Source organism: Microtus ochrogaster, linkage group LG9 (genome assembly GCF_000317375.1).
Source record: "Microtus ochrogaster isolate Prairie Vole_2 linkage group LG9, MicOch1.0, whole genome shotgun sequence".
Classification (NCBI taxonomy): Eukaryota; Metazoa; Chordata; class Mammalia; order Rodentia; family Cricetidae; genus Microtus; species Microtus ochrogaster.
Window position 1 is genome coordinate 7,737,726 of NC_022034.1, and position 10,439 is coordinate 7,748,164.

The 10,439-nt window shown below is 48.9% G+C and overlaps 1 protein-coding gene and 1 long non-coding RNA gene across 2 annotated transcripts in view; one reads left to right on the forward strand and one right to left on the reverse strand.

Moving 5' to 3' along the window:
• Pacrg (parkin coregulated) overlaps nucleotides 1-10,439 on the reverse strand; it is a 460,318-nt gene that overhangs the window by 36,003 nt on the left and 413,876 nt on the right. The gene's annotated exons all lie outside the window — the stretch shown is intronic.
• LOC113457893 lies at nucleotides 4,097-6,649 on the forward strand. Its single transcript, XR_003378372.1, has 4 exons — nucleotides 4,097-4,177; nucleotides 5,633-5,739; nucleotides 5,847-6,040; nucleotides 6,504-6,649. It is a non-coding gene; the product is annotated as an uncharacterized LOC113457893 (long non-coding RNA).

Genomic DNA, 10,439 nt, shown 5'->3' on the forward strand with positions numbered 1-10,439 from the left:
CTGAACTTTTGACACCTTTCTTCTGAAAGAAAGCAAACGGCTTTGGTTATAGCAGAAGTCTGAAGTAATATGTTTGTAAGTAAAATGTTTTCATCTCTGAGATTTTAAACTGCAGATTATTTGAATGGAAGATTATTTTGTACAATACTTCAATATTGTCACATCCCAAGTGACTGGATTTTCTGTTGAAATTAATGCACCACATTTATATGTCATTTGAATAACCTTCTGTTCTCTTAAAATTAATATCTTCAAAGCCGCATATCAAGGGCACCAGCGTCTTCTCTGCTATACGCGCTTCTCAGAATTAAAAGTGGTTCGGCAGTAAAATAGCTGCTCTGATTACCTCACTTCTCCTCTGCTATTGTAGAAGTGGCTTGGGAAATATCAGAAGCGCCTCCATTACATGCGGGTCAGGTATTTGTAGGGATCTTGCTAGTCTGCCCAGTTGGTCCATCTTCACTCACAGCAAATAATCTACATCTCTCTGGGATTGGTCTGACGTCTTCTGAGAATAAGCTATTTTAAAGCATTGTGGAATAGTTGAGAATTAAGACCCGTCGGCATAAGTAGAATTGATCCATCGAGTAATGATCATTTTTTTAATCTGGTGTTTCAGGTCCTCTACCATATCTCCTGACTAAAATCTGGGCCACACCACTGCTTTGAAGGCCCTTTCAGATGTGTGGTGGTTTGAACACCACACGGAACAAGCGCAGGGTTGTGGTCCCATGGGGAACGTATAATCTTGGAAACACATCAGTCAGCAGAGTTGGGATTTAAGATGCTTTCTGTCCTCATAGGTTGAATCACTTCTGGTAGCAGACGACCGCCATGGCATTCAGCACGGGAGATAAATGAACAAACACATTGCCATGAGGAGGGTGAAGCTTGATTGGCTAGTCTCCCCTCCTCCTGCTGCCCTCACAGCCCACTGACCTCAGGGGCTGTGGAACTGCTTGTCCTGGCTCTGTCCAGGCCTAGCCAAGATCTTACCCTACGGTAACCATAGGGTGACTTCTCTGTCCCCGTTGAACTGTTTCAGCAGGCCCCATAGCATCTGTGTTGGCTGAGTGCTGTAACCTCCTCGGCTTGGTCCCGATAGGAGGGAGACTGGACTCCCAGAAGATACAGTGATGCTGTATCTTCTGGATGCTGAAATCAGCTGTCCCAGTGAGCTTCAGAGAGAGAGACCCCTCTTCCAGTGGCCTTGGCCTCATTTAACCAGAACCTGGCCGATCTGATGTAGTGAATTCCATTTGCAGATGACATGGACAGAGAGGCCTGGGCAGGTGAGTTTAAGTAGAGCGGTGTCTGGACCTGGGGGCATCTGGGACAAGAGGTTTCATTATACGGTGGTCCTCGCTCAGCTGCAAAGGGAGCTAAAAGCACTGTGGAGGGGCCTAGTGAGGTGAAGTCAAATTATTCCTTTAAAACAAAACAAAACCCTTTGAAATTATAAAATATTGGCACTAACCAGAAGGCACAATAATATCTATGATAGCATCGCAAATGAAACCTAACCCAGCTTTGCCTTGCTGTTTGTTTTCAAAGCAATGTCAAATTTCTTATTTATCCACCTTAGCAGTGCCCTTTATCTGAAAAATATGTAAATCTATTTAAATCAATTTCCTGTAATACCACACAAAACAATAATCATATTAGTACCATTCATGATGCACTAATAACATGAACATAATTGCATTCGAATATGAAATTGCTAGGTAATAGGCCTTTCATAAATTGTTTTGGGGGAATGCCATTTTTAACCTCACTCTAGGTCATTAGCTCCTGATATCGGCGGGGAAATGTCTTGTACGCCCCGTGAGACAGTTTCTTCTGCTGCTGCCTGTACAAGGGAGCCGGCTACAAACTTCTGTCACTGGAAGGGAGGGTGTACAGAGCGGCTTGTGTCTCAGGGAACAAGGCCTTTCACTGTGGCACTGTGGCCTTCTCAGGCAAGCCCCGTAGGCTGTCACACAGGGGGGAAAGGGAAATATGGCTGTCTCATGATCCTCCCACTGTGCCGAGAGTCTGGGCCGTGCTCTGGTGAGCCGCTGCTCCTTGGGGAATGAGGTCCTTTGTTACAATGACTGCCTTGCAGGCACTCAAGACGTCTGGTTCCCTTTCCTCAAAGTCTTAGCCATAAGTTACAGGTCCCTGTATGGCAGGGGGAGGCAAAAGAGCCAACTTAGAAGTTGTTAGAACCTGAGGCCCAGAGGCAAGAATGTTCACTTATTTTCCACACTATCAGGACTTTCATATTTCAGGAAGCCAGACCCGTTTCTTCCCTGAGAGCGTCACTGAAGGCAGAGACCGCCATCTGTAGATCTGGGTGGAGCCAGTACAGGTGAAGACAATGCTGTGCCCGTGGCATCCGAGTGACAGAGCTGAATCACAAATCCCTTTCCTAGAGGTGCTCATTTGTGATTTGTTATTAGACGTGGAAAGAGAGAGGCGGGTTGTCACTGAGTGGATCAGAGACTCCAGTTTATCAGGCCTTGGGAGCTGCTGAGGAATTAGGAGGCTACTGTGAGCCTACACGAAGGGGATTTCCCCTGGACTCGGAGTTCAAGTGTCCATTTCTACATAGTGTCCCTTCCCGCGGATCCTGAGATCTCGGCAGGCAGGGACTAAGAAAACACTCACTTTTAAGTTAATTTCACTTGGAAGGTTTTTGGTTTAATTTTTTAGCACTTTAGAACATAAATGATATTTTAGCAGGGAACAGGTTCCCCTTACTTTCTCTCAAATTCAGAACGATACAGCAGAACTGTGGGAATTTAAATAATATTATTATTATAATGGATAAAGACAAATAGCTCAGCATCATGGGGTGGGGGCATTTCCCCAGAGTTTAGTTGGTTACAGAATACATTTCTATACACCGTGCTAACTTTCCCCTCACATTCACAGATAATACCAATAAACAACACTGAAACTAGAAGCAAGCACGGATCCAGGCAAAGGGGTTCATAAATTTATCCTCCCCGTAGCTCAGAAGAGCTCCTGGCACAGTAGAGCCCAAAGTCACACGCTGAATGGGCTGGCAGGCTTATGAATTTATGGACCGAGAACTTTCTGAGGACTAGATTGCTGTTAGAATCTCGGAATCCTCTGAGACAGCCAATGCCCACAGAGAACAGTGTGTTCCTTGCCCGGTGTAAGCACAAGAAGGCAGAGGTGAGGTGGCTGGCAGGAGAAAGAAGGCAGCATAGAGCCCCGTGGATGGGAAGGACTTCTGGGAATGGGTCTTGCACCCCTTTCAAAGACACTCCTTTTCTAGGGTGGCAAGGTATCTGTCTGACACAATGCCGCTAACTACAGACTATTTTATATTTTAGTACATTGTCAGACAAGTGATGGAAAAAAGGAAGTCCTGTACATAATATTCCCCTCTCCTACCGGGTCCTGAGACCTTGGGGAAGTACACACACGCCAAGGAACACCGGCCCCAAGAAGCAGTCTGTGTGAGCACTCTTTACATTCAGCTTTGGGAGTGGGAGAGGAAGCTCAGAGACAGGAAGCCTTCATAGAGCAGCCAGCTTTGAAGGAGGTCAGGGGATTGTCTGCTCCCTCTGGCTATCCAGGGAAGGCCACAGGGTCCCACTCAGGGCCCCAGACTGCATTTGCATAATGCATTTACATCTGAAGGGCGCTCACAGATTGGTAACTCCCGAAGCCTCAGCAAGGCACAGATTTCCACAATAGCAATTAGGAACCGAAATAGAAATGACAATAGCCACAAAAGTACAGTTGCCAGAGCTGTGGGAAGAAGGAGCAGAAAAATCTCAGAGCTTTAGAGGACAGAGCTCTGAGTAATAGCAGAGCTAGAGACCAACTGACCCTTGTTCTTTGTGTGCTGCCAGGAGCCGGGAAGGTACCAGGACAATCCCCACCTATGTGCTTGGCGTCGGAAGAGGGAAAGAAGGGGTGGGGCAGGGCCTGCCCGGGACCTGACGATGGGAATGGGCTCTGGAGATGGTCTGGGTGCCAGTGGGCAGAGCGCCTGCAGCACTTGGGCACGGGGTGGCACTGCAGAGGAGTCCCACCTTCCCCCCCCCCCGCCCCCGCAGCTCCTCTCCCCTGCAGCCTCCCCCCTTCATCTCTGAGGATAGCTGTGGTAGTCACTCAGATGAAGGAGGGACAAATGCTGGAGAGGAGGGACAAGGAAAAGGTAAGAGATTAAAAGATGAGAAGCAGCGCTCAGAATCAGATGCTAGCTACCATAGAACACTCTAGAAGCTAATCTCCTTCTTGGCCCAGGCTGGGTCAGGTGAGAGGATCTGAGGACACCTGGAGGTTGGGAACCTGGGGTAGAGACACTTAGGCCAGGCCCAAGGTCACTGGCTGAGGAGTCAGCGGGTGACCTGGGGTTGGAGCACCGGTTGGTCTTGACAACAAAGGAACAGCCTAATCGTAGTGGGTGGGGACAGTTGGGCGAGGCCTCAGGAGCACACAACTTCTGGGAGAAGCCCTGCTGAGGTCTCACGGCAGGAGTCCTGCTGCGTTCCAGATAGGTGTGTCCAAGTTAACTGTCTGGGCTGGAAAAGCCCAGGGAACTGGGATCAGACCTCCTGGGCTGGGGGTCACCGCCTCCAGTCTCAGTTGAGTAGATGTCTGTGTGTAAATGCCGCATTCCTCACGTAGAAGACGTGCAGGAGGTTCTTAAAGATACTGAAATGCTAGGCATGGTCTGTTTCCTTATCACAATAGAAACTAGGAAACCGAGAAACCATGACATGCTTACTGGGTAGATGGTTGCTTAACAGTTTCCTGAAAATTCTGATTAATGCGAAGAGACATGAAGAAGTGATACTGGACGTTCATCTCCCCCACGATTTATACATTTACTGATAGTATTCCTGAATGGGGACACAAGATAGTCTGGTTTAACAGATTTACATAATCTAACCAAGGGAAGGGAGAAGGAACTTAGTCTACCAGGCTCCTGGAAACCCAGAGGAGCTCAGACAGGAAGGAGGTCCTCAGAGAACAGTGAAAGGGCCAGATACGATCTCTTCTGTGACCACTGGTTGTAGTTTTGATTGCTTTGTATTAGTTGCAATAGATAATGGGTCCCAGGAAGAGCTCTTCTTTATGAATGCAATGTCCTTTAACAGTATCTCCCCAAGTCTGTTCACTGGTCTCTGTCATAGACCCCCTTTCTCTTCCCAAACAGAAGCCCTTCTGTTGTCATCTTTAAAACAATTGCGTGATCTAGATTCCACATGAGTAGAAACTCACACTGGTTGTGTGTGTGTGTGTGTGTGTGTGTGTATGTGTGTGCGTATGTGTGTGTGTGTTGTGTGTGTGTATGTGTGTGTGTATGTGTGTGTATGTGTGTGTGTATGTGTGTGTGTATGTGTATGTGTGTGTGTATGTGTGTGTGTGTATGTGTGTGCATGCACCTGTAGGATTTCACCTGGGTCTATTCTATAACTCAATTGCAGGTGGCATGCTGACATCTCTAATATGTAACAGTTAGTCACAAGGCTGCTGCCTTTCCAGCTTCTGGCAGAACTTCCCTATTGGTTTCCATGGTGGCCTTGAAGCACACATTCCTACCAGTGGGCCCAGTGAGGGCTCTTTGTCTGGCACCCTCACCAGCCCTGGCTTGTTTTCTGACTAGGGTGAGATGGGATCTCCTGTGTGTTTGGTTTGGATCTCCCTCATGGCTGAGAGTGTCGAGCATGTGTTCATGTGTTTACCGGTGCATCTCCTTCTGCTGTGTCTTTTGTAAGTGCCACTCTTCCCTGCTACTGTTGCCGCTTGGGACTTGTTTAGCAAACCTCAGCCCTTGGGATGATTTCCTAAGTGGTCTCTGCTTTTCCCTACCTCCTGAGGATGGATGGACCAACTTACTTCTGTGTGCAAGTTCCTGAGCGGCTCCTCATCCCAAGTCCTGCCGGAGTCCTGTGGATGTGACCTACTTTGGAAAGGGCTCTCAGGAGCTGGGTGTGAGGTACAAGACTGCAACCCCAGCAACGCGGAGGTGCAGGCAGGAGAACCAGCAGTTCAAAATCATCCTAACTACAAAGTGAGTTCCAAACAAGTTACCTGTAACTCTCTATGCCACCTTCCTCCCAAAGAAGAGGTATCCTCACACTCAAAAAATGCTAAAGAAAAAAGTGGACATTTAGGTACATAGGTACAAGCCAGTATAGGAGATTAGAACAGCAATCAACAATGGATCTCACGAGATGAAATGGCAAAGGAAAGGGAGCTGTAAATCAAGAGAGGAGGCACCCACAGAATGGGAGCAGGTCTTTGCTGGCTCTCCATTTGACACAGGATCAGAGTTTAGGATATACAAAGAGCTCAAAAACCTAAACAGAAGAGAACAAACAATTCAGATTTTAAAAATGCGCTACATAGCTAAGTAGAAAGTTTTCAAAAGAAGAAATACAAATGGTTAGGAAACACTTTTAAAAAAAGTGTTTAGCATCAGCAGCCATTAGGAAGTGCCAACTAAAGTCAATGTAAGATTTCTCTTTCCCCAGGCAGAATGCCCATCACCGAGGACACCAGGAACAATAAACGCTGGTGTGATGGATGTGTTGGTTGTGAACGAGTACAGACAGACACTTTGGAAATTGCTCTGGAGAGGTCTCAAAAGATTAAAAATAAAACTACCATACAAGCCAGACCTAGCATCCCTGGGCTTTTCCCCAAAGGCTGTCCCACCACAGGGATACCTGCCCATCCGTGCCCACAGTGGCGAGTGGGTAGTGAAGATGTGGTACATATTCACGATGATATGACTCAGCTGGAAGGAAACACGAAACCGTAAGATTTGCAGGGAAACGGACGGAACTGGAAAAGATTATTCTAAGCTCTGTCATGGGCACTGCATGTTCTTTCTCACGAGGATCCTAGTGTCAGCTCTATATAGCGTGTCCAATATGAATATTGTGCAAAAGCCAGAGAATGGGCAGGGGTTGGTATAGGGTGGTAGGGGAGGGTCTGGAGGGAGAGGGGATAGATAGTACAACATAGATTTTAAAAAGTAGAAGGACAGAGGTGGGGGGTTGTGGAGATGATGGCGTGGCATGGGGGGGTGGAGAACTAACTAGGAACAAAGAGTGTAAGGAAACCAGTCGGAACAAGCTGTGCCCTTCTCTGCAACAGCAGCTTGACTGTAGAGAGATAACCAACTACTCTCTGAAAGGATTCAAGACCCACTCCACAGGGGCGGGGGGATCAAAGCCTGGTACTGTGAGCCTGGCTAACAGCTCAGGCTTGGGGAGGGAGTGGGTCCACGTGGGAACGTATTTCCAATGGTTAACCAAAGGGATGCAGCAGCAAATGCCTTCTGATCACTTGTGTTTCCACCACTGACCAAAGTGCATCCTAGCCTTCAACAGAGAAGCCGCTCATCCCAGCATCTGTGGAGACTCGCGGCTGTACAAGATGCGTAAATTAAGCAATGGCTGTGGGCCCAGCCATGAGAGTCCAGCCCTTCTAAGCCCTGGGGCCCTGAGGAAGAGTGGGCGGGACATATGTAAGACCAGGGGACAGGACTGGGGAAAGCAATTCCTTAGACCCAGACAAGCATTGTAATCAGTAAGTCACAGCCTGACAGGACCCTTCAAGGAAATTTACAAACAGTTAAGAAAGGGGTGGGGCTCATAGGGCCATGCCCTTTACCTTTGAACTATCGACTACTGATAAATTTTAGGAAAGGAAGGTTGGGTGAATTCCTGACTCCAGGTTCCAATGGATAGCTTCAAACAGGAGGCTGTGGCTGACCACCATAGTGGCTCACAAAACAAGACCAATGGGCATGAGTGGGTGAGAGAGATTTGTGGAGGGGAGGTAGGAGGTAGGAGGAGAGAGTAGCCAGTATGCAAAGGGAACACGTGTCAAACTGTAGGCAACACAGCAAAAGTAAAGATGTCGAAACAGTTGCTGTGAACCCATCCTGAACTCGGGGTGACCCTGCATCCAAGGACCCATGCTCCTGTCACACAGGAGAGGGTCTCATAAAGGTGGAGGCAGAGACAAGAGCCCCGTGTCTGCCAGCTCAGGGCGCCCAGTGTGCCTTGCACCCATCAGAAACTGGGGATACACACCCATGTGGCAATACCTTCATGTTGGGCCTCTCTTCTCCGTGGATGTGTGAGCTGCATCTCTGATGCTCGAGTCATCTGAACTGTAGAGACCACCATTGTTCATGCGGGACAGTTTCTACCTGAGTGCTGGCCGTTCCCTTCTCATCTCTTCCCGAGGCCTCTAGACACAGACGTGGTGTTTCCTCAAGGCCTCCAGAGTACACCCATCATTCTTTGCAACTTTAGTGCCCCCTTCATATCCAAATCTTCCCTGAGTGCTTTGTTTTACATTGCTCCTCAGCCACCCTGGATTCTCAGAGCTTTACTTTTGATTCATGGAATTTTTCACCACCTGTAGGCCATCTAGTTCACCTGGGGTATTTATGCTGCCTCCTCTTAGACTAGCTGCTCTGCAGATGCAGATAGGAGCTGGCTGTGCTTTCTGCTGCACCCCGCACCCCAGAACAGCATCGTTAGGAGGACAGTGCTCAGTGTTTGTTGAACACAAAGACACTGAACGAGGAGCTGGGATCCAGCAGATGATAAAGCAGGCGTTCAGAATCAGTGGGGGAGGATTAGCTGATACATGATTTTGAGATACAGCATATTATAGCAAAACTTATTTTAGATACATAGCCCTCCTGTCGGCTAAATGAAGACTGGTTTAACGTTTAAGGACCTTCAAAACCTAGAGTGTGATACTGTGCTCTACCAGAAAGGATGGGTCCTGAAGCCCAGAAGCAGGATGGCAAGTTTCACAGCTAACGGTGATCAGTTCTGCCACTCAGAAACCAAAACCTTAGTGGGGTCAGAGTGCCTGGCTGCAGGCCCTACCCCAAGTCTCGGGGTCTCATCTTCCCCCACTGACCTATCAGGGTGCGCACACCATCAGCCAAGCCCAGCTCCCTCTTCAATGCCTGGGTTTACTCTTGCCCAGGGGACCATGTTGGAGACCTCAAGGCAGTCAGTGGCCACCGCTCAGCAGCCACCTCTAAACCTGGAGAGTCACCTGCCTGCCTGGCAGCCTTCTCCACACCCTTTGGCCTACACTGGGCTGGGCAGACCTCCTGGAACTGGCTCTACCCTGTGCACTGGTGGCCCTTCCTTTTTCCGTGCTCACCCCCCTTCCTCATACCTGGAAGCAGTCGTATCTGCAGGGCAGGCACTAAGGCTGTGGCCAGGAAAAGCCGGGACTTATGGGTGTTACCAGGGGCACAGACACAGGGTCCCGGGTCCTTGGACGATGCCAGATTTACATCTAGGTGATGCAACTAACTTCTCCGTGTGACAAGCTCTTTAGTTTGCACTGCAACCCCGGGTGAAGCCCAGGTTTCGCCCTGATTGGAATGGGATCCTGCCTGAGGAAGCCTGTGGTTTGTGTAATTATGTAGCTGACTGGAAAAGAACATATTAAGAAAACCAGGGCCCCAGGCAACGTGGGAGGCTGGGGCTCATCTCTGCTCTGATTGCTCTGGCTTCACAGGCGCCCAGAAAGCAGGTGGGGCTGCTCCTGTCAACGACGTCCCCTGGCTTGCAGCGGATCCAGGCTGAGCAGAGGTGCCTCCTGTTCGCGCTGTCTGCACAACCTTCACAGTGACCTTGAGCAGAGCACTTCGCATTCCCTGAGCCCACACGCTCCCCCACCCCGAGCTGACGAACCCAGACTATGTGCTGACACCGGGGATCCCTACACAACTGCTTTGTCCTTCAAGACTGAGTGCAGGGAAACAACAATGGATCAGTTTATCGGGGAGGTGGGCAGGGTGGCAGTGAAACCCCTGTCTTCGTGGCTCTGCCCCTCTGTCTCCTCAGCTCTGGCTGGGCTGATGGTTTTTCCACTGGAGGAGAGAGGGATGACCTAAGGGTGGAATTTCTGGCTCAGGGAGGCACCTGGCAAGGGGAGGTGGCGCATTGTTACCCTCTTCTCCTGTTACTCTGGCCCTGTGAACACGCATCATGCTTCTAAATGGAGAGTCTGGTCAGGCAGGGCCAGGGTGCAGACGGCTTTAACTGGGAGATGGTTTGCTACTGTTCTAGAGCGAGGCCACTTCCTGGGCCTCTGTTTCCTGTCCTGTAAATGAGGTGGCTTTGGAGAGACAATATGACGTTCCTCCCACCTCCAAAATCTCCAGTGTTTACACAGAGATTTAAACATCTGTCCTGAAATTTAAAAAAAAATTTCCATTTGTTCAGAAACTACAAAATGGTTTCAGATCTCGACCAACAGGATGTTTCTTAGAACTGCCATAAACTTCCCCCTTCTGGCTTCTTTTAGCAGGTTATGTTTTCTGATGTTTTTGAAATCAAAATGGGCTGTACCAGTGATGGAGAAGAAACACACACCCACACCCACATACACATCACCCTTGAATACATGTGTTAATC